The sequence below is a fragment of the Fringilla coelebs genome (genome assembly GCF_963513975.1).
Source record: "Fringilla coelebs genome assembly, chromosome: 9".
In the NCBI taxonomy this organism is placed as follows: domain Eukaryota; kingdom Metazoa; phylum Chordata; class Aves; order Passeriformes; family Fringillidae; genus Fringilla; species Fringilla coelebs.
Window position 1 is genome coordinate 13,068,270 of NC_140067.1, and position 23,323 is coordinate 13,091,592.

Sequence of the window (23,323 nt, forward strand, 5' to 3'; positions counted from 1 at the left end):
AGGGCTTCTGAAATTTTTGCTCATCTTTGTAAAAGAGAATCCCACATAAATCAAATGTCTTGGATTTTTTTATTCATCATACTGTTTCTTAATTTTTTTTTCTGAATTCTTTTTCTTGCAAATGCACGCAAGTTTGCACTTGTATATCTAAAAAAGAAAAACTTCAGGCACTTTAGAAATTTAAGATAATAGTTGTTGCAAGGACTAGCTGCTCCTTTGATGTGGATAAAAAACCAGATTTATGAAAAGAAAATAAAAAACTCAATTTTTGTTTTAAACACTTAAAAATTATGTACATTTAGTTTCCATAGATTTTTGTAATATTTGTTTTCAATTAGCTTTTAAAAAATATTGTAAAATTGATAAGAATGTAATTATAAATAGAATAAACTTTCCCACATTGCCTTTTTTCCTTCTGTAGTTATGATATTTATGCATGGACTTGTTGCATACTCTTATTTGAAAGTCTGTGGTATTATATCTTATTCTGTCACCTATTTATGGTGGTTTTTCTTCCCTATGTGATGTTCCTCAGAGTCCTTTCCAATACTAGATACAAAGATACAGTTTTGTATCACAAGATACAAAACTGTTTCTCAGGGTCAGTTAGCATAATTATGCATAACACAGTGTATATGTGAAAGCATTCTATCTCTAATATGGAGGTATCCTGTGTTATTTTTATTTCTTCTTTCCTATCTTTTCTTGCTTCCTCTAGTCCATGCCTCATTTTCATAGTTTTACTAGACTTTATTAAAAAAGGTGTTGCTTTTATTATTCCTGTTTAACTAATGAAATTTAATGAATCTCCTGTGCGGCAATTCATTGTCTTAGTCTGGTTAAGAAATGTGTTTTGTTTCCCTCTGAGCAGGGTAACAGACTGGCACCAAGAAATGTGTTGAGGCCATTTATATGCAGATGATCTGCTGTCCTGCTTCTTTCACTAGGTGCCATAAATTAACATTCAAATTTTGCTACCATTTTGTCAGGTTTTTTTTTTTATTCATTTCATATGTATTTAATCCCACATCAGCCTCAGTTCTTTTGCAATATGTGCCATATTGCAGCAGCTTTTTGGCTGCCACTGATGATTTTCACATTCCTTTAGTGTGAGGTTTTAATTCTGCTAACACTTTTGTTAATGAAATACATTTCACTTAATGGAATTAAGTGCATAGTCTGTCTATTGCTCATTACACTATCCAGTCTTAGAGTCTGGATTTAAATTTCACCCTTCTTCCATAAAGATTATCCACCACATTTTGGCCTAACAGGCACTCTGTTCTTTGTATAAAGTGTGGGAAAGCTGTCATTACAAGTAAAACACCAGTAATTGTTTCAATGTTCTCTGAAATGTTTTATTTTATTACTTTTTCTTCTGTTACTAAATATGTTTTATATGCATTTTCCACCATTTTGTTATGTCGGGTTTGGAATGCTGAACTAGAAATTTGATCACCTACAGACATCACAGGTAAACCTCAAACTATCCAGAACATCCATTTTTCCACTTTTAAAAAATATAGTATGAAACTACTTCAGAGATTATCTTTAAAGTAAGAATAAACATAAATGTCTCTAAGCATACAGGAAAATTAAAGTCACAGGAATTCACCAGTGAAATAGTTTCTCACTAGGCACCAACTTGTTTTTTTCATAGATTACACACTTTGTGGAAAAATCCATGGAATCCATTTTTTCAATTCAATTTTTGGTGGTTCTGAGTAATTATTTTGAGGATAAATTCTACATGCATAACCTAAGCTAAAATTTGAAGATTGGGTGCTGTTCAGACAGGTTGTTTCTGATTCATCGTGTTTTCATAAAACTTTGGTACAAGGTGGAGTAAAAAAATGAAAAGCTTTTGGAAATTTCAGGTTTCTTTGGGGAGAATAAATTTCTAATTTAATTATTTTCTCTCTCAGACCTACAGAATTGGAGATTTTCTACAAAATAGACCTTCTGGACTTCCAACAGGTAGTTGGAAAGCTTAGTATCTGCCTCACAGGATTAAGAGAGCTTTGTTTCTTTATTTGTTTAAATTAAAAGACGGACCTTTTCTTTATTGTTTCTAGACTCTACAACTTCTGAATGAAAATCACATTCCAGTCCCCACCTTTGCTATTATCAGTGAGTTTATCTAAACAGAACAGTGAATAGATTGCCCATAGTTACACACCTGAGACAGGGAAAACAGGATCCAGCCAGCTGCACCACTGCTGCACCCCATTTCTTCACCTCTACAAAGAGACCTGCAAGGGATCAAAGGTTTCCTTAGAGCCTTCCTTGGCATCTACAACACTTTATCAAAAGTCCTCCAGTTTAACAAAGCAGCTTTTCTCAATGAAATTTCTTCAGCCAGAAAATCTCTGACTGCCTTGGCCTCCTTCAAAGACTTCATTTAGAGGGTCACCAAGGATCTGATTTCCTCTACTTTTCTCCTTAGGAAACCAGATCATAGGCCCTTCTTTCTGGAATTAATCAGCTCTGCTGGAAGTACTTCAGGTAGAACCCTTTGATATTGATTATTTTGAATATTTGGGATTTAGTTACAGCTTGCATATGCATTTATAATAAGTTATGAGAAATCCAGGATCTCCTATTTTATCTGAATATATATACTTGCTACTGGTGTTCATGTCTGCCTATACTGGGAACAGGAATAAACAAAAATAGCACCAACAGCAATCACATTGGTGTTTCTGCATATTAATCTGACTTTTTAGATACTGAGTTATATCTGCTGGACTTTCCTTTCTGGGATGCAGCAGATAATGTGATAGCCAGTTGTTAGAATGTATTTGGCTTTTTTGCTGTTATAACCATGATTGGTTCTTTTCTGCTTTTCCATTGTCTAATCAACAGAGAATTGTTAACAGGGTGCACAATTGCAGAGCAAGGATGTTCAGGGGGGATTTAAATAAATCAAAGGGACCTCTTTTATAAGTGAATCAAAATCAAGCCTCTTGTAAAGTTAAAAAATGTTTTCTTGAATTTCTTTGTCCATTTTCTCTAATCTTTTCTACATCCTTCACTCTCTCTGCCTGACTTGCTCTGTGATTTCAGTCATGGCTAAAAGTTAATATGCTTTTCTCATTTATTTTGCTCCAGCAATATTTTCCTGGTAAACTGCACTCTTGTCTTTTCTTGCTACATTATCTTGCTCCTTTCTATATTTCTTTTCTTTTTCTTAGTTATCTTGGACAGAGTACCTAACAGCTTCTGTACTGGATGCTAAAATAATTGTTAGATCTATGACATAATCTTTCCTTATCAGACAGGTCTCAAAATGAAGGGTAGAAGGGGGAAGAATGCACAGTGCATCTACAGACAGCATATTCTGAAGCATGACAGATACACCATTGAGTCTGCTTGAGTCTTCAGCAACACCAGAGACACTGATTGGCACTAAAAAAGGGGGAGGGAGAAGACACATGACAGGTCACCAAGTTCAATGGAATATATTACAGAAATTGGGAACAAAAGATGAGGGATCTCTCAAGCCTAGTCTTTTAATTGCATAGGCAACCAGGTGAAAGGACATCTTTAACAGAAGAATCAGTCTCCATTAAAACACACTTCATGTTTTTTTACCCCTACTGCAGCTATTGGGAGTCTGGAAAATTCACTCTTCTTACGGTTAAAATCCTCCCTGCATTTCTTATCTAAGCATGAGCTGCTTTTCCATTTGTCAGCCTTGTTCTATAGCTTTATTCAAATGTTTTCCAGTCTGCTGTGTAAGAAATACATTTACAGACACCAGTCATATCCTCTTTCAGTTTTTTGCTTAATCAGACAAAAGCAGCTAAATATTTTACTCTCCTCCATGAATGGTGGCTCTCCAGTCTGCTAGCCATTGCAGCTGCACCTTCTTGCAATTATCCCAGTTTTTGCATGTTTTCTTGATTCCAAGTGACAAAGACCACATACAGAATTGCAGATAAGGCCACACTCTTTACATGGCATAAATGCTTTTTTTTATTACAGAAAAGTATAGTACCATACTCCACGTGTGTATGTATAAAATATTCAGGTACTTTATGTATTTTATGTTCAAAATACTATGTACATAAATACTTTGTATTTGTATGTACAAAATACTTTGTTGTATTTTATGTAATTAAAAAACCCTACTCATCATCCTTTGTCTCCTGGCTCAATGGAAACTATACATTTCATACCTCTTCATGAGTGAATGTTAAAAAAAATTGATTGAAAGACTGATTTTTGAGAATTCCTGCTAGTAAATTTCCAGCAGTTTGGTGCTGCTTCTTTCAATGCCACCTGTTGCCATCTATCCATTAGACAATCTCTTATCCACTTTACAACTCTTCTCCTAATCCCCTGTTTCCTATGTAATGCTGTATCATAAGCAGCACAGCTATAGATAAGATGTATCACAAATATTTTGTTTAGAAAATCAGTTATCTTATTAAAGAGCCATAACAAATTCACTCTGTACATTCTATCTTTAGTAAATCCTTTTTGTATGTTATCCCATTTTCCATTTGCCTCCCTGTCTTCAATTATTTTTTCCTTCAAAATTTCTTCTGAAGCAACTGAGGTCAAACTAATGGGTTTGTAGCTGCATAGGTCTCCCTTTTATAAATGGATAATACATTTGCTCTTCTCCAGTCAGCCAGTATCATGTCTGAGCTGCTTCCTACCAGCTTTGGGATTTCATGTTCCCTTTCTTGTCAGATTGTGGAATGGACTTTATTTGATACCTCTCCCTGTCCTGAGTACACTGTGCTTTTAGTTTTGCTTCCAGTTTGGTAATTTTCTGGCATCACGGCTTCTTTCCCACTAGTTATCCTGTTCCCTCTGAAAACATACATGAACAAATATTTAATTGTTGATAGATTTTCTTTATTTCTATTACCTTGTATTGAAGCCCCATGGTTTTAATTTTTGGTCTCATCTGCATGAAGATTGTTTTCCTCTTTGTTTAAATAGTCCTTCCAAATTGTAAATCAGTTTGCCTGTTGACAATTTTCACTTTACTTTGTATTTTGCCCTCTAATACACAGTCTGTTGATCCGTCTTTTTTCTTTCATCCTGTGATTGCATGTGTCTTATAAAGGAAGGAGTTCTTCCATTTCATGAAATAGCTTGGCCACTTTTCCATGTATTGTCTTATCTCCATCTCCTACACATTCCACATATCTTTAGCTTCTTTAATCTAAAGGAATTACAAGGATCTTCCATATTCAAGGTCATGAATAATCTGGTCTAATTTTACTAACAAGGTCTTTTAGGCTAACAAAATTTGCCCTTTCAGCCATAAAGCCTTATTTTTATTGATTGTCCCATTTAATTTAAATGAGCTTCACTCATGATCTGGTTTTGGACCAGTTTTCTGATAATATCTGCATTGCTTATCAGAAGAAAGAGAGTGGTAGTCCCAGCTCTTATTGGCTGGTGACTGCATGGTAAATATTTGTCTTAGTTTGGCCCAAATGTGTTCTTGTCTGATGCATGCCATACTTTTTTTTTCCTTCCTAACCTATCAGATTATTAGAAGGCAGTTACAGAGGCTTACTTATCTTTCTTCAGATCTTTCCTGAGCAGCTTGAACACTATCACATCTTGGTCCCACTACGAAAATTTACCTTCTCTTACCTGATCATCCACCAATATTTCCTCAACCAGAGCTCAATTTTCCTTGAGCAGATTTGCTTCTTGTTGTGTAGAGCAACAAGACATGAAGCTCTAACAAGGTTTCCATGTATTTCTAAAGGTTCTTTTTTCCCCTTAAATAATGTGGATCTCAGTTCCAATTTTTTCCATGGATATTCAGCCAGCTACTATTCCCATGAGTCTTCTCTTTTTAGGCACTTTTCCCCTACCTAAAATGAAATCATTTAGTCTAATCATCTTTGATTTATTCCAGTGGGAATTTCTTAGCATCATTTCCCATTGAAGAAAATTAAATTAAAAAAAAGATCCTTCCCTATTCCCAGCAGAATGCATTTTTCCTTTTCCACCCACATCTTCCGTATTGAGAAATTACCTCACATCCTGCTCTGTGGAATTGATTTAGTGACAGTTTATTTCTTTCTGATTAACACAGGCTCCCTGTTCAAGCAGCCACTATTTTTTCTTAGTCCATTTTGCCTTCTATTAACAGATGATCCTTATTTTCATTTTTCCTTACTCACTAACTTCTCTACCATTATCACTCCTTTTTGGATTCTACAGTTTTTTTCCAGAGTTAATTTTTCCACTTCCTTTCTACCTTCTGTTTTGGTTTTTTTTTCTGTTGTAGTTTTTGAGTCTCCCAGACGACAAGCCTATTATTTTGCTTTCCTCTGTTTCCCAGATTGCTCCACTTGTTATATTTTACAGACTTCCCTGACTCACCAGTCTCCCCTGAGGTATCTCTTATATGACCTCTCGCTTAAAAAGTGCCCATGATTCTCCAGTTGCCCATTCAGTTTGCTCTTTCTTACACCATTTCCTCAAATCCACATCTTCATTCAACATTACCTCCAGGCACATCTCTAGTAAGGTCTTCTCTTGAAGAACTTTAGCAGATGACATTGCAGGCATCTTTCCAGATAATAAGATAGACCTCACACTTTCTGAATCCAGTGGGCATTGTCCCTGGATTTTTTTCTTGTACCTTCTGTGGCTGTCTCCACTCCTTACAAAAGCATTTCCTCTTACATGTACCCTTAAGGCAAAAATCCCTCTCACTGCTGCATTATTTCTTTTCCTAGGATTCCCTGTTGCTGGTGACATACAGGTTGGTGGGACTGAATAGCCATGCCATTATCTGCTTGGATACTGCAGCACTGAGGAGTGTATTGCAGGGTACAGAGTAATAAGAGCAAATTTGGTTCACAGTCCATCTTTTTCAAAGCCATCTATCAACCAGGAGGCCGCTTTACACAGCTATCATATACAGGCTTGATATTGAGACTACACTTCTGAGTGCCCTGCTGGAGTCAAATTCACCTGTTATTACCTGGTGAGTGGTCACTGGAAGTGGAGTGGTCACAATTGAGAAAATAAGAAATAAAATTTGGGGTCCAACTTACAAGAAAGATATTTCCAGAGAACATAGTTGAGAAGTTCTGGACAGTGCACGGGGAAGGATGATATTTCAGTCAGGTTAAATACTATCTGGGTAAGTATTCAACGACACAGAGTCTAGTTGAAGGATTCTTCCTCTCTCAAAATAATCAAACTCCCATACCTCCAGTGAAACAAGAGCATTTCTCAGAGGAAGCACTTTAAATGGTACACCAATAACTGTGTCATATAGCATGTCTTAGGAAACCCAAATATATCCTCCACTACCTTTTCCAATGTCTATGGGATTGTACATCTGTAGTAAATTTTACTTTAAAAGAAGCAGTTTCCCATTCAATTAAGTACAGTACTCAGCCTATATTCTGTTCAGATAAAGGCACCATTCTGGATTCAGTGTCACAAATAAATGTTGGCTTCCCAGAAATGTGAAACCCAACAGATTCATGTTGGACTCAGCTTGATTTGCAAATGAGTTGGAAACAGACTTCAGCCTTGGTTATCTTTGTACACAGTTTCATTCTATTTTTCTCTGAGGAAGCTCTATTTTACAGTAAGACATGCATCTTAGAAGGCAACATTTGAGTCTTTTTGTCCCACCAAATCCCACCAATGAATAATTCTCAAAGAATGCAATGGCATCCATTCCTGTTTTAGGATGTTCATGAAAGAGCACATGACCAGTCATTCTACTACTTTTCATGACTTTTGATCTAATTTCTGAGCAGAATGAATCCATGTAGAGGTTCATAAAATTCTACACCATTGCGTACAAAGAACTCATTTTAAATATTCTGAACAAAAGAAACAAAGTTTATTTCAGGATCCTCTTGGATCGGATGCAGGTTCAAGAGGGTTGAACATACTCTCATATTTCTCTAATCAGCTTAAGTACTGCATTTAAATCAAATCAGGAGTGTGCAACAGGTAATGTTTGTGGTATTTATGGTAATAAGGGAGAAATCCTGAAGTGGTTGAATGCAAATTTTTTGCCTCTCTTTTGTCTTGTTAGATTTTTAGATAACATTGAAACCACGGCTGGAACACACACCACCATCCTGTTAGGGATCTTCCCGCACAGCACGCTCTGAGCGCTGCCATCCCTTAACTATTTTAAACGCACCTGTACGCTCGCAAATAATAAATCTGCCATGGCACACTTGGAAACAACCCATCTCCTCTCGCACAAGTTACTACGTTCAAAATATTTCTGTGTTTAAAATCGTTTAGCAGGGTTTACCAGATTTATAATCATTTAAGGCTCGCAGTCCAAAACCCTGGGTGCACGTCAGGCTGAGTTATTAAGTGTTTATAGAAATCTGATCAAATGGACCATCCTAAGCTGGGGGGAGCAGGGGTGGGGGGACTCTGTGCTGAAGCCGGCGGTGAAGGCAGCTTTCCTCGTCTTACGGCTGCGGCATGAAGAGGGAGCTGTAGCTCTTCGGAGCCGCCGCGCCGCCGACTCAGCGCGCCCAGCCGAGCGCCCCGCTCGCCGCTCGCCCTCCGCTCCCCGCGCTCCTCCGCTCACCCACTTGCGCCTTCCTGTTCTATTTTCTCTCCCTTTTTAATTTTTTTTTTTTTGTTTGGTTTTGTTTTCTATCCCTGTGCCCCTGTGCCAGTTAATTTAAATGTATCTGTTCAAGTGGAGATAATCCATGCAAATCAGAGGCACTGGCTCCCAGTGCTCGATTCACAAAGAGAACTCAGCTTCAGGAGGTCACTCGTTCACAGCTGCTCCTCCCATTATATTTTTCCCTTATTGCAGAACTACTGCATGTATACAGTGACTGAAAGGACTCAATTCACTGCAACTGCTGCCTGGCTTTACTTACAACTTTCTTTAAAGGGGGACTTACCTTCTATCACTCTTGCTAAGGTAGGAAGCCTGATTCTTCTAAAGACATGTAATGCCTCCAGTGTTTGCTCTTTATCAGATCCCACTATAATGATGTATATTGTTGTCAGAAATAGGTCCTAATAGATTTGCACCAGGTGCCTGATGCTTTTATTACTTGTGTGTATAGATACAACTGTTTAAACAGCTCATTTACTGTTTATTTAGCCAGCTCTGTATCCTCTACCCCCTGGTTCTCTTTTCCTTTACATAATGGCAGGTAGGATCTCAGTGCAGAAGCTTTCTAATCTACAAATGTAATCTACAACCAAGTTTGTATTCTGTTTTAAAAATGTTTTCTAATGTCTGTGTAAGTAAATGCAGTGAACTGTACCCCCACAAAAGAAAACAAGAGAGCTTTCTGGCCTGAAACCTTATTAAGGTGCTATCTCTGGAGCAGAACAAACTGTTGAAAGGTTTTAAACAAAAATAAAAGGGTCACCTTTTACTTTGCAGTGTTGTAAACAAGGAAACTCCAGGCCCCACTGCAAATGGGCCTGTCATAAATTTAGACCACAAGATAAACATAGTTAGTAGAATTACCAGCAGAAGTGATGAAATGGAACCCTCAATATTCTGTGTTAATATTTATTGTTTAGAAAGGCTGGATAGGCAGTGCTTGCTCTGCAAACAAAGTGCAACTCTGAAACAACTATTTGAATGAGATTCCTAAAAAAACTCCTTAAGAAAAGGAAAGTCAGTCACTACGTCATTAGCTACATTCTAATTTTAAGCATACATCGCTTAAATATTGAACTAATACATCTGACAGCACACACTGGTATTATGAAAGCAGACAGAAAATCTTGCATTTATCAATGTATATTTCTTTGAATACATTGCTACTTTAGATATGTTAAATCACAAGTAATGGAATTGAGGACTAATATATTGTAAAAATTGGAATTTTTCTGACTTGTTCTTGTCCCGGAGTAAAGTTCTTGTTTGTTGTTTTGCACAGCTGGATTTAAAAAATGACAGCAATTAGATCTGGAGCCACCCTGCTTTTGGATAACTTGTTATCTAACATAGTCAAGTTAATCAAATAACAGTTCTGTGAGGCTTCAAACAGAGTTCAAAATGAAAATTTAGTTAACCAGCCAGGACAGAGAGATATTCCCAAACATATCCTGTCTAATTTCTTCAAGAACACTTGAGTCATACATTTTCATTTTATGTTTCAGGATTAGATATTTTTACTAAAAATGCTTCAGGAGAGTATTTGCTCACTAAATGAAGTATTTTCAGTTCATTTTAGTGCCTAGAATGTGCATCCTTTCTCTTTGATAGACAGTCTGCTTTTTGAACAAAAAATGCATTCTGATTTTGGAGTACAGTGCAAACCTAGAAAGCCTTGTCATTGTTAGCATAAAGAAGACATCTACACAAGTATTACTGTGCAGAGGGCAATCTCTCTTTCTCTGGCATTTGTAAGGTTACTATACATAGAATTTAGCAGATAAATATCTTTTGCTTCATGGCATTTTGGAGATCCTATTGGTATGCAGGTTACCCTGTGAGGATGGCAACTGAAAAAAAGAAATATGTTTTATAGCAGTGTGTAATAAAAGCCCTTCACAATGATGTAAGTGGAGTCTGACCTTTCTTTCTTATCCTGTAATTAGAATTTTTTTTAACTCTTTCAAGCACAGAGTTTTTTGAATAAATTAATGCTAGAGAGAACAAGCATATATATATAATGTGGGGGAACACACATATATTTTTGATACATGAGTTTTAAAGTAAAATTAAAGAAACCTTTCTAGACAGGAAAGAAAGAAACATATTCTTCCCAAAAACTCAACTTGCTCCACACAAAGAAATTTTGATTTACAGAAAAGAGGCATTTGATACTGGCATCCTGCCTCCCCAGAAAAAAAAAAAAATAGAAAACAAAAAAGAAGGGGAAAAAAGAAAGCATTTCCAAAAAGCTACTTCTTTCATTTTGTGAAAGAGAGGGGAAATGCATTTTAGAGAAGTGAGCTGAACTTAAGGAAAGACATTAAGGATCTTTTGTGTGACTGAATCTCTGGCCAGGGTAAAGTTGGAAAGTAAAGGTGATCCCTGTGGAGTTTAGCAATATACAGAGATGAGATTAGATGAGTCACCACTGGAGATATGAAAAAGGCCTTTCCAAGGAAAATTTTTTGTAAGTGGATTAAAATAGTGCTGGAGCAGACAGCTATTTCCTGATTCTTTTCCATTTTTTACCCAATGATCAATGTCTCACGGGCACAAAAGTGGTCCTTAGTGAGTCATCAGCAGCGTTTCATACAGTTACTTCCAAATTATGTACTCAAGTTTCCTTTAAGTTCACCAGGTTTACTTGACACAACTCAGTTTAATTCTTTGATACACTGAATAAAATGAGATGAAACCATGTTGAGATGAAATATTATTGAGGCCTCTGAATGTATTTTCAGTAAACTCTCCAAGGAGTGAGACCCTGTGTTTCATTTCAGGCCAATTAATTCTTTGGAGTTTTCTAGAGAAGGTTGTCAGAGACTTTCTGCAGCCAGTTCCTTTTTCCCATTGGTTTGGTTTCTTCCTCTGCCTCTGCAATCCTGCCATTGCTACAGTAACTCAGCAAACCTCTCTTCCAGAAAGGTTCCCAGATACTCTGCTGTGGTGAGCCTTGCAGCAGGTCCATGAGACTCAGAGCTGTATATCATGCAGGGCTCTTATTCCCCTCAGGCTCCTCTCTGCTGGTTTTACCATCTTAAAAGAATGCTTTAGAGATTAAGTTCCATCCAACTTCTTGAAAGCCCTGTTTACAATTCTAAGCTAAACAACACATTAAAAATATTCTAGAGGGAGGGGAAAAAAAATGGGAATCCTAAAAAGTAAGAGCTTTTGAGAAAACACATGGCTAAAAATAGGAAACTTAATTGTCAACAAAGTCCTTGAGGATTTGTTATTAGTGTTTTCTATAATTGCGTAGAAAGACGATGTTCCCCACAGCTTCTCATCCAATTACGTACACAATTATATCATATTCTCCTTTTTTATTATTGCCTTGTGCTGCAGATTATTAAAACGTAATATTGCAGCGTACAGACACTGCACATCTTTTGCAGATAAAGTGTGCTTATACCTCTAGGGGTTAAAAGCTGAATCAGATCTATAACTTGCCTACTGACAGCCTTTGAAGTTGCTCCTTATTTAGTTATTTATTTATTTGTTTATTTGGTTGGTTGGTTTTTGTTTATTTATTTTAGTCTAAAGATTTGGATTGACAAGCTTTAATGTTTGGAATTCTTCAGCAGATGTAAAATGCTTGGCAGTGACTGAAGTTAACCTGAGGCTTTATATATCCATCTTCCCCAGGAACTGCACTGAAACTTTAGTAAGAGTTGAGAATTTTATGCAAACAACTATTCTCATGAGAGCTTCTCATTTTTCTGTCCTATCTTACTAGCTTTATAATTTCTAGAGGAGTTTTAAGTCAAGTTGAACCCTTTTGCTTCCCTCTCTCCTAAATACCTGTCCTGGGAGTCAACATGAAAATTTTCACAGATGAAATGCGCCAAAACAGAAGCTGATAAAAAGAAAATAAGTGGCGTGGAAATGAATCTTTAAATGGCAAGTCTGTGAAACACTGAACATGGTTATCTGACATTATGTCAGTGAGTGTTATCTCTTGAGGAGAAATGAGCAAGAGCAGTCCACACGGGAAAACTAGTTGTTGCTTTATTTCTGTCTGTTTATTTGGGATAGCTTGAACTGCCTCCCACTTTTTTATTGTTCTCAGTGTGAAAAGATTAAGTATTAGAAATGCAGCCAGTAGGCATCTGACTCAAAAGCAATGCTCATTTCACCTTTGGACACAAAATATCTAATGCAAGTTAAAATCTAAGCAACCTCAAAAATCACTGAATACAAGAAATACACAGAATGTGGGTCAGTAGAAATTCAACACTTTTAAAAATGAAAACAAAATAAACCACTGAAATCACTTGGTTAGCTTAATATTTATTTCTCCATTCCACATCAGAGTATCAGATGTTGCATTTTTGTCCAGCTTACCTGGGGCAAAAGGTCTGTGGCAAAATTATGCCTTAGTTTTAACAACTGCAACTGAAAGGTTTTGGAGGAGAATACAGGGAAAAAGGAGGGTAAAAGATCCTTGATCAATATGTACATATTTGTCAGAAGCTAGGTTTTATGGGACACAAAGATTACATAGGAATTAAGATGCATTTAAAGTGTGTGATGCTGCAACTTCTTTGTTTAAAGGTTACACTCCTCACGTAAGGCACTTCATCCTTCCCACTCTTTTAGTTCTGCTCTTTTACTTGGGGAGGTGGTTGGTTTTTTATCATTATGGGGAATGCATGTGAAAATGCATGAGTGTGAATAGATAAAAATCCCTCACTCACCAGACATTATTTCTTACTTTTCTTCCTGCCAAGTTATGAAGGAAGAAGGCAGAAAAGACAAAATTTATTCCATGTGAGACAAAGTACTGAGAGAGGGATACAGGTTCTGTCTCTGGAGAAATAAGTCACAACAGGCCTCTGGAGCCAGGACTTTGATATCTGACTTGCCCCTGCTGAAAAGTCTATGACTTAGAAATTGTGCTCTGAGGAAGAAGATGAAATACTTGTTAAAGTCAAGTAACAGTCCCCATGCAATTTTTGCTCCTTGTTTTTGCCACGGATGTGTTACATGAGTTCACAGAACAGTAATAGTATAATGTCAGTTGGCAACCTAAAATTTAAAAAGGAAAGAAATTTCACTATTTTCTCCAGTGAACCTGAGAGTATATAATTCCCATTACCCTTAGAGCTGAGGCAAGAATTGTTTACCTGGAGGAGGATACATATATTACATATACATATGTATACACACACATATTCACACACACACACACATAGGGGATGTATATTTAGCTTTTCTTACCAAAATTTCATTGCCCATGTTGAGTACAAACTTGATTACTGCAGAAACAGCTAGGTGAGTGAGCAGGCAGGTTGGAAGGGAAGATCCATAGGCATCCCAGGTTCAAGTGACTTTGTTCCATATTTCCTTTATAGATTCAAAAAGTTTCTGTTTTACATGTCCAGTGAGTCATCTGTAACCTGCTGCCTCCTTTCTGCAGGGAGGAAGAGATGGTCCACAAAGAGATGTCCAAAAGTTAAACATAAGTTTGAGCCTGCCAGAAAACTGTGCTGGCATTGCTTGATGGTTTCCCAAAAGTCCACCTGCCAGCCCCAAAAATATGTCTATAAGTGGAAAGATCAAAAATGTTTCATAAGTTCATGCTATATGGCAAGTTTTTTATGTGAACCTAGCAGGACAGACAGACAAGGGACGCTGGAGAGTATTGAGGTAACATGGGGGACAGCCAAGGACATTATAAAGGACTGCTTCAAAGTACAAGATGCAGTTTAAAGTCAGAACACTTAGGTTTAATTAATTTAAAAATTACTTTAGTAGATTATGAAAAAACAAATACAGCATGCCATTTCTGGGGAGCTTCTCTGTGTTGTTTGCTATGGTTGTTTTCTCTAACCTTGAAGTCTCTTCACCAGGCTTCCCTCTATCCGCTGCAAAAAACCACCAAAAATGTATCATAAAACCTGTTTAATTTCATACAAAAGATTATACTAAGTGTGCTTTTAATGTAATGATGTCAGTGGTGGATGATAACATGTATTAGGTAGCGCAAACTGCTGATTATCTGTCAGGATAAATCTGTTTATTTCAGAAATAGCAGTCTGACAACCCCCTGTTGTTAATCATGAAAGTACATGCTAATGCCAGGTACTGTTTGGTTGGAGCGTCTCAGAGGAATGTGTTTGTTAGATTTGCGCTTTGACAGTCTTTACACTGAGTTTTGCAAATTTTCTGTGTATTTTTTTTTTCACATATTTTTTAATACAGAGGCTAGAACAAAGCTGCTGATCTACAACTTAGGTTCACAGCAATTCAGAGGAAGGAATGACTTGTGAAAAGAGAGAGTAGATTATAGGATTACACAGTGGTTCAGACTGTGCCCATTGTGCGTTCATCTGTAGTAATTTCAGTGCAGACCCATTAGTGATGAGCAGAAAAAAAGCAAAATGAAAGTTAGGGAGTTCTTTTTTTCCCCAAGACTCACTACTCTTAAATTTGGTTATTTATTTTTCAGCATTTACAGCAATTCCTAATTATATCCTGAACTAAAAAGATCATCTCCATATGATGCTCATACCATTCCTTCCTAATGAGGTAAATGGCAAAGTGAACCAGACAGCTTTTATAATATTGTGAATTTGACCCAGATTTTGTGTTGTAGAAAATTACTACTATGTATTTTGAGTGAAACATAAATGGAATACTGGGGTACAGTTTGTCAAACCTTAGGTGAAAAGGTGTTTTATCTGACTTTATTCCATTTTGATCATTTCATGAATGCGATAAAAAGCTGAATAGCATAATAAAAAATGATATTTATATTGACATTTCAGGACTCTAAATAGAAGCAGAGAAAATCTAAACAGCCCTCAGTATCTCTGCAGCTGTTCCTCCAAAACCATCTGAGTTCTGACTAATTCACTTTTTCTCCCCATATACCCTCAATTGGTGCTAATATAAACATCTCTCTCTAAAGCAATTTCTCCCTGGAAGATTATGCACATCTTCATCTTAATTCAGAATTTACATGTGTACTTTGCATATTTTTGCATCAGTATGTGTGTTTTAAATTAGATAAAGGTCACTGTCATTCATAATCAAGAAGAAGGTGCATAAAAGGTCAGGATTCAATAAAAAAACTGATTAGATGTAGAGGTTTGTTCATATGATTCAGTATATCATTGGATAAGTGGAAATCATGAGTCAACAAATTAACCTTGGTATAATGGGTTACTTGCTTCATTAGGATCAGAAATGAGATTCACAGTTTTTTTTCCAATATACTCCTTGTTTGTCTCTGTAATAAGAAGAAATTCTATAGTGCTAGTAGTTACATAACTGAGTGGGTTTTTTTTATTTAATTTGGCTTAAAGTGTGACACAAATGACAATTTTAATGTGTAAAAAGGAACTGAGGCACCAAATACATTTGCTATGCATCAATGGAATAAAAATTATCCACTGTAAAAATAGAGACATTAATTTTTAAAAATGGTTTCTTTCATACTGGCTTTAGCTTGAGCACATAGAAGAGTCTGTGATGGGTCAGGCTTTCAAAATCTAGTGTCAGGAGGAGGCTCAGGTGCAAGTGAGCCTGAACTAAGGGCAAGGATAAGCTTGTGCTCCACATGTTGATTCTGCCACAAACTTTCCCTAAGTTCTTGAGTAAATCACCAGCATTGACCATACGGCCACTCACATCTGCAAAAAATGAAAAATAGTAACAGGGCTTATATTCTTGGGTCTCCAGACATGGGATGACCAGGAGGGCTAAGATTTTAGGATTTCCACCACTGCTCTATTTGTTACACCACATTCCTGGTCATATTCTGCGTCAAACTGGCAGAGCTGGGAATCTGAACTAGAAAGCATCTGAGGATTCTGCACAAATATTCTCCATCATAGTCAAGAAATATCAGAAGTTCAAGACCCTACTTACAAAAAAATATGGCCTGGGAAAGATAGCATCAATTATACAAAATGTTAATGCTATATTCTCAACTTTGGACTGTATAAGCTTGGTGCTTATGACTCCACCAATTTTTATGACTCCACCATAAGTTTTTCCAAACAGTTTTTTTGGGTTTTTTTGTGGGTTTTGTTTTTTTTTTTTTTTTTTTTTTTTTTTGCCATGGGGGTTGGATTTGGAGTGGTTTTCTTTTTGTCTGGAAATTATTGCAACTATTTCAAGCTCTACCATAGCAGAATGGTCTATTAGAAAATCAACATTACAATTAAAATAGTTATACATGTCAATGTTTCAGACATTGTGTATTTCTGTGAGCTTTCTTCATGTCTGTGTGGAATAAATATCAAGTTACTACTTGTTCATTTTTTTTCCCTTGGGCAGCATTCTGTACCTATTAAATCCTTAGTATGAAAGAAAATTAGACTTGCCTGTTACCACTATAAACTTACACCCAGTGGTTTTTAAATAACATGTAGGTGATCTCCCTTCTGTAAACATAGAGAATTGGAGCTGTTCATAATTAAAGTTGCAAGCATCACAATACAAGCTGATGCTTTTCTGACATTCATGTGCCTCATTCTCTCACAAAATGCAATGAAAATACACTGAACCATAGAGAACTTTCTTTATTTACAATATTGTTTACATTTTATGCAAGTTTAGTACAGCCATAGCTTTAATGTTATTCCATCCTTTGAAAGTCAGCTGTGTATGAGTAGGACTTTCAGCTGGGGCTTAGTATGTGAGATTGTAGGATCTGTTCCTGACCATTAAAAGGATGAAACAATCTTTGCAATAACCTGGCTTAGTAACAATAACTTACTGTAACTCCCAACTTCCATTACTTCTTCTCCATAGGTTTCTAAGCCCGAGGTATTTGACTACTCCCCACCTCACAGAGCTCTGTTGTGGGCAAATTCCAGATGTATGCTGGCCTTGGAGGTACCAAGGCACAGAACCAGCATGGAGGCTGTACCTCCACCAGGGAGTACATAAATTATGAGTGCACTCTTGAAGGAAATCCCCACAGCCTCCCAAAACACTGGGCTGCAGCCCAGAGACAAAATAGCCTTGTTCCTTCTGGACATCACTGAGCTGGAGGATGTGTTTCAGGAATGCCTCTGGTGGGACCTGAGCAGTCATGGGCATTCAAACCCATGTTCAAACACATGACATGTATGTTGGGTTCTCAGTGTTTGGTGATTCACATTACAAACTAACTTCTGTTGAGTGGCAGTGCTTACTAAGGTAGACATATGCTGAGAAATATTACATAGAGAGCTGGCACTAGACAGAATTCACCAGCTCCACCCATTATTTCAATATTAGGAGCTCACTATGTGTTCAAGACATTAGCTCTTAAGTCTTGCTGCAGACCTAACACAGAAAAGAACTTTGGCTGCCTCATCAAACTTAAGAAACTATACAGATGAAGAATCACTCATTCTGAAATGTGACATGTCATGTGGCTGTCAGCTGATGAGGAAGATGCTCCCAGTATTGTCCCTCCTCAGTAATATCTGTGCAGTAACAACTAGAATTGAGACCAACTCCTCATGCTCATCTGAAGCTGAGGAAGTGACCTTGGGACACTGGACAGGATGATCTGGTGGAGAACTCCTAAAAAGTTTAAACAAAGCTAATCTCCAGGAGTTTTGTGGCCACAGCTATTCCAGCCAGTTTTGTGTCATGTGGTAGGAGGTAACACACAAACAGGGGAGAGGAGGAGTTTATATGAAATGACCAGACCTTTTCAGTGTCCTCTCCATGAGGCAGTGTGGCCTCAGCTATTTTTTTCATTAGGCTGCTCTGTAAAGAAAGGAAGGTTCTCTTGTCCTTGCAATATCTGGATTATGGTGCAGAATTCCATGCCCACTCCAACTTCCTTTAGCTGCACAGATCTACCATATTGTGATTTTCTTAGTCCGTTGTTTCTGTGCTGGAATCTCTGTGAAAACAAGGTGTTGAAAATCAAGATTCTCCTAGGTCTAACACTGGTACCTTTGGAAAAGTCACCTAGGTGAATTTTTCCAAACTTGAAGTTGAGAATTTAAATTTCACGTTTAAGCATCCAAATTAGTGGTCTGATTTTAATGTGTGCTGACACTCACATTTTCAATTGACTTCAAAGGGAGTTGTGAGTTCTCAGAAGTCTAAACCTATGAAAATCAAGCCAGTTAGAGACAAACTTGAAAGGTTTCTCCCTTACCATTATTGTTATTTGCATTACTTTAGTAGCTTGACACCCCAGTTATACGACTAAAGTGCTAGGCACTATATTTTTAAAATTTTTTTTCTTATTTTGCTATATGTAAAACATGACACACAAGGATGTTGAGATGATTGTTTTGTTAATATTTGTATACAGCTTTGAAAAATAAATAATCTGTAAACACAGGTTATAATTATTCATGGATAAAACCCACAGATTATAATTATTCATTCCTTTTTGAAACAAGTTCCATGGATTTTGAACCTGTCCTTAAAGAAACAGACCTCATACTGCATGCAGAATACATAACATGAAATTGAGGGGCCAAATTCATCATTTGCTGTTAAAATATATGCTAAAACAGTCGTAGTTTGAACACTAAACAGAAATTAAATAGTCTCATACTGCGTTAAATTTGAACAGAAATCCACACCATTTAACAACTCCTACATAATCCTCAAAGAAATTAAGTAGGATGATGAACCACAAAGCTTTCCTTAGAAACTTTTGTCTTATCCATACCTCTTTATTTTAGTTAAGCTGATCCTTACTAGAAAATAGTAGACTCTTTGTAACTGGGACCTATGCAAATCTTTCTTTTTTCCCCTGTGGATTCAATAACTAAGCTGCTTGGAACACCTTTGATTCTGACAAAATGTTTTGCTTAAAAGAAAGTTTTTGCTCACAAACAATTAAGAAATTTCCCAAAGCCTGTTTTTAGTTTAGAACTTTAAAATATGAGGTGCTCTTTGAATCAGTTTCCATCCTCTGAAAAGCTAATGACTTCAGTGGCAGTGTCCCCACTGACTTCAGTGACACAGTGCAAATACAGCCACGGTCTGAGGCTTTCTAAGGCTAAATGCAGAATGTATAATCCACCAGATCCACATAGATCAAAACAGAGTGCCAGCATTTCTCAAGAAAAGGAAAGCAGGATTTCTATAACAGAGCTTTTACTGCTGGTAGTTTGGCCCATGGCTGTGACATCTCAACACAGGCACATTCCAGATCAGGAGTGCAGTATTAATATATGCAAAAGTGCACATTGGTATTTTCTATTTAAATAAGACAGGTGGTTTAAAACAGACCATAACTGATTAATAAGTTTGTTCATGCAGACTTTCATTCAGGCATCAGGAAAAAGTGCTCTGTCTACTTGATAAATATTCAGGCTAAACACAAATGTTGTTATTTGTCAAACAGTAACTGTTTTAGTGGGCAATTCTTCATGATCTTTAACGGCTATAAATTGATCTCCAGAACTCAGATGTCACAGAATAGTCCCTGTATTTCTCAAAGAATCCCCTCAAAGAATCCAACTTAAGGGAAAGCATAGTACCAAAGAAGGAAATGCTTCAATTTACTCCAGGGACAGAGTATATTAGGCATAGTAATGAGGATTTTACAAACAAGCAGCAAGGATATTATTTTTCTACAAAGCAGATAATATAGTAATGAGTCTAGACAGTCATTGTACATCTTCCAATACTTAGGATTTTAATAGAAGTAATCATCAAGAATTCTATTTAGACTTTCAGATCTTTACATCTTGAAACATTTAAAACATTGATACATGATTTTAATCTGTATGGTGCAAACGTATTGATTTTTTGCTTGTAAACTGCACACTCTTCAGATAGATCAATTTTCACATTTACCATACCTAATTATTTCCTGCTTCCTTCTGACTTTAAACAGCAGAGATTATTGGGGGACCCCTTTGTTTAACTGACAGTTTCATGGCAGGTAACACAAATAATAAAATAAAGCCTGAAGAAGAAATAAGTTGTATTTAATAAAAGGTTTAGCACAAGTGTTTATGTCCTGTGAGTACAAAGAGCTGTGCATGTTTCCTTTATCTTCTAGTATCAGGTAGCAGCATTAACAATATTTTCTATATTTCATACATAAAATTCCATGTGACTACAAACCTGAGCCTGGGTAGTGGAATGAACTTTGCCCAAAAAGGAAAAGAAAGACATATGCTCCTGAAAAAGGACCCAGACCCATATCTTCTGGGAAAGTCACTCTTTTGGAAGCTGCATAGAGAGATAAATGTGGTAACAAAGGCTCACAATTCTAGCAGGTTCCTCTAGAATAGTACTTCAGAAATGTGAGGTGTGAAAGAAAGGCAATCTGTGCCAGATACTGATTAAATTTCAGTCATCTATCCAAAGCAGTCCCTAGTCGCTTGTAAAATGCTCCATGTAATTACAGCAACTACAGTTTTTAAAGCAATTTACACATTAGCCTTTAACTTGGGTTTCTTTTTGTGGGTGCATTTCTTCTTTGGAATCAATATCCTTAAAATATATGTAAATAAGTTATATGACTTTGCAGCCATATAGACTTTAAAAATTCCAGCTCTAGTATTTTCTTCACAGATTCCTTTTGGCTTTTGAAAAAGCTTAACTGTAATAAAATATCACACTCTGGATGTTTAGCTAACGTTGTTCAGTGACCCCAGCTGTAAGTCACAACCATATTTAAAACTGTTAAGGAGCCAGGAATTGATGTAAAATCAAACCGGGATATATTAAAATGCTGCCAGGATAAAATAATATTAAGGGCTAAACTTTGTCCTTTGCTAGTTACACAGGTGCAAATATCAAACTTGGAAAATCCTTTCAAAACTTTGTGCATCCTAATCTTCCAAATCTTCTCCTAGTCTTTGGGCATGGAAGACTTTGCTAATGCAAGAGCCACTTACATAGTTACAGAATGAACACTGGCCAAGTAAAAGAGGTCTGGTTCATAGCTGTGGCATTCCAATTTTAAATTAATGTGTGAATTTTGGAAGGAAACTAAACTGACTATTTCATTAAAATTCTACTGACTAAAACCAGAAGAAACACAAGGAGTGAATTAAACTCCTCACAGTCAGTAAAACTGTTCCCACCAGAGCTGCACAGTGCAGCTGCAGGTAACTTTACACTTTTGTTGTTGTTGTTTTATTCTGTTGGTTCAAGGTGTCTTTTGTATCTGCCAAGCACAGAAAAGCTCCCCAGTTCTTCTGCACCTCTTTGTTACCAAGGCTATTATCCTAACTGGGGCTAATAATATGAAGCACATTTATGTTTGTATAGGAAAACTAGGGTCACTAGAGATAATCCAGAAAGTTGTTCCACAAGGGATTATCCAGGATGCTGTTTTCCAAAACTGTCACATATCAGAAAAAGGGCAAAGCACTTGTAACTCTTGTGATTGATCCTCTGTCAAGTCATGATTGCTGTCACCAGCAGGTTACATTCCTTCAGCAAAGCAGTAGACACTGCTGAATTTTAAGCTAAATCAGTTAGGCTTCCAGCATGATATTCCTTTCCTTATTTCTTTCCATACTTCATTCTCTCACATCAGAAGAGATAAATTTGTAACTGAAAAGAGAAGATGACATGGTGTATGTTACAATATCTTAAAATTAGTGCTCCCCTCCCAATAATATATTTGGGTCTGAGGAGTCCACATAATTTGGTTTATAGGCCCTGAAATGACACAACTGAAGCACTTAACTTGCTCTAAGGTGAGAGGGCACAGAATGATTCATCTGAGAAAAGTTAAACACAGGCCTTGGTGTTCTATTAGACAAAACCATAGGTTTACGATTCTTTTGAAATAGGAGATGATTTTCAACCTGATTTTGAAATTAAAAACTTATATATGGTTCTGTCCAAAGATTCTGAAGCCACTCTTGTACCATCAAACATCATTGGTTTGTAAGGTTGTGGTCAAGGATGTAAAGTCCTCTCTGTCTTTATCTATCCTGAGAAATTTCTGTGGTTTTATTCCCTGTTTTCTTTCAGTCTTAGAAAGTGTGCAGTGGATACATCCGTAGTTCTCAGAATTGTTTTAAAGAATGTCAGAGATTTTATTGATTTTTCCAGTGAATCCTGACATTTGCAATTTATTTGCATTAATTTACTGTAATTAAATATCTAGTTTTTTTCACAGGCATCTACTTTCAAATATATATTTTACTAAATCACATAGAGATGCACCTGCTGTCCTATACACATTTTAAGGTGCAAGTAAGATTTTTAATTAAGCATTCACTTTTTGTTTTTTTAAAGTTTTAATTGTCAACTCTTGTTTAAAATGGTTGTGGGTTAACTATTGACTTTTCTAAAAGTTTCTCCACCAAGTGCCAGCCTTTACAAAGCTATCTCAGGGAGCCTCATTGGGCCAGACTTTAACTTGCCTTGCATAAAAAATGACGGTCTGCCTGCTTTGACTTAGACTTCATGGGAAAGCATTCCTGAGCAAGCAATGGAAAATGGCTTTTTCCCCAATGGTCTGTCACCTTACTCCACCAGAAGCTGCCATCCTCCCAGTTCTGTTTGTGGAGGAGTTTGTGTACACATTCCTTTGCATTACAGACAAAATGAACTGGGAAAGCTTAATGGACTGTTGAAGGTGAGTATGAGCTAACCCAGCTCATTTTGTCTGAAATGGATTGAGAGGCACTCACATGACCTCCTTCCTGTCTCAGAGCCCCAGGGTAGTTGCTTCCCATGATGGAAAACAGCACCAACCAATTCAGTGAGGTCTTGAAGAAGACTTTTTTCTGTGTCCTGAAAAGCAGGTTCATAACTCACATT

At 36.8% G+C, this 23,323-nt stretch overlaps 1 protein-coding gene across 11 annotated transcripts in view; it reads left to right on the forward strand.

The window, feature by feature from the left end:
- The first annotated feature begins 8,320 nt into the window (after window positions 1–8,320).
- The window catches only part of ADGRL2 (adhesion G protein-coupled receptor L2), a 384,884-nt gene continuing 369,881 nt past the window's right edge, over window positions 8,321–23,323 (forward strand). For 6 of the 11 annotated variants that reach the window (XM_084211670.1, XM_084211665.1, XM_084211667.1 and 3 more), the window contains exon 1: window positions 8,322–8,911. The gene's annotated coding sequence lies outside the window, so the exon portion shown is untranslated. Of the gene's footprint in view, window positions 8,912–23,323 lie in introns of all 11 variants that reach the window. The other 5 variants (XM_084211673.1, XM_084211661.1, XM_084211677.1 and 2 more) reach the window with 2 other exon arrangements.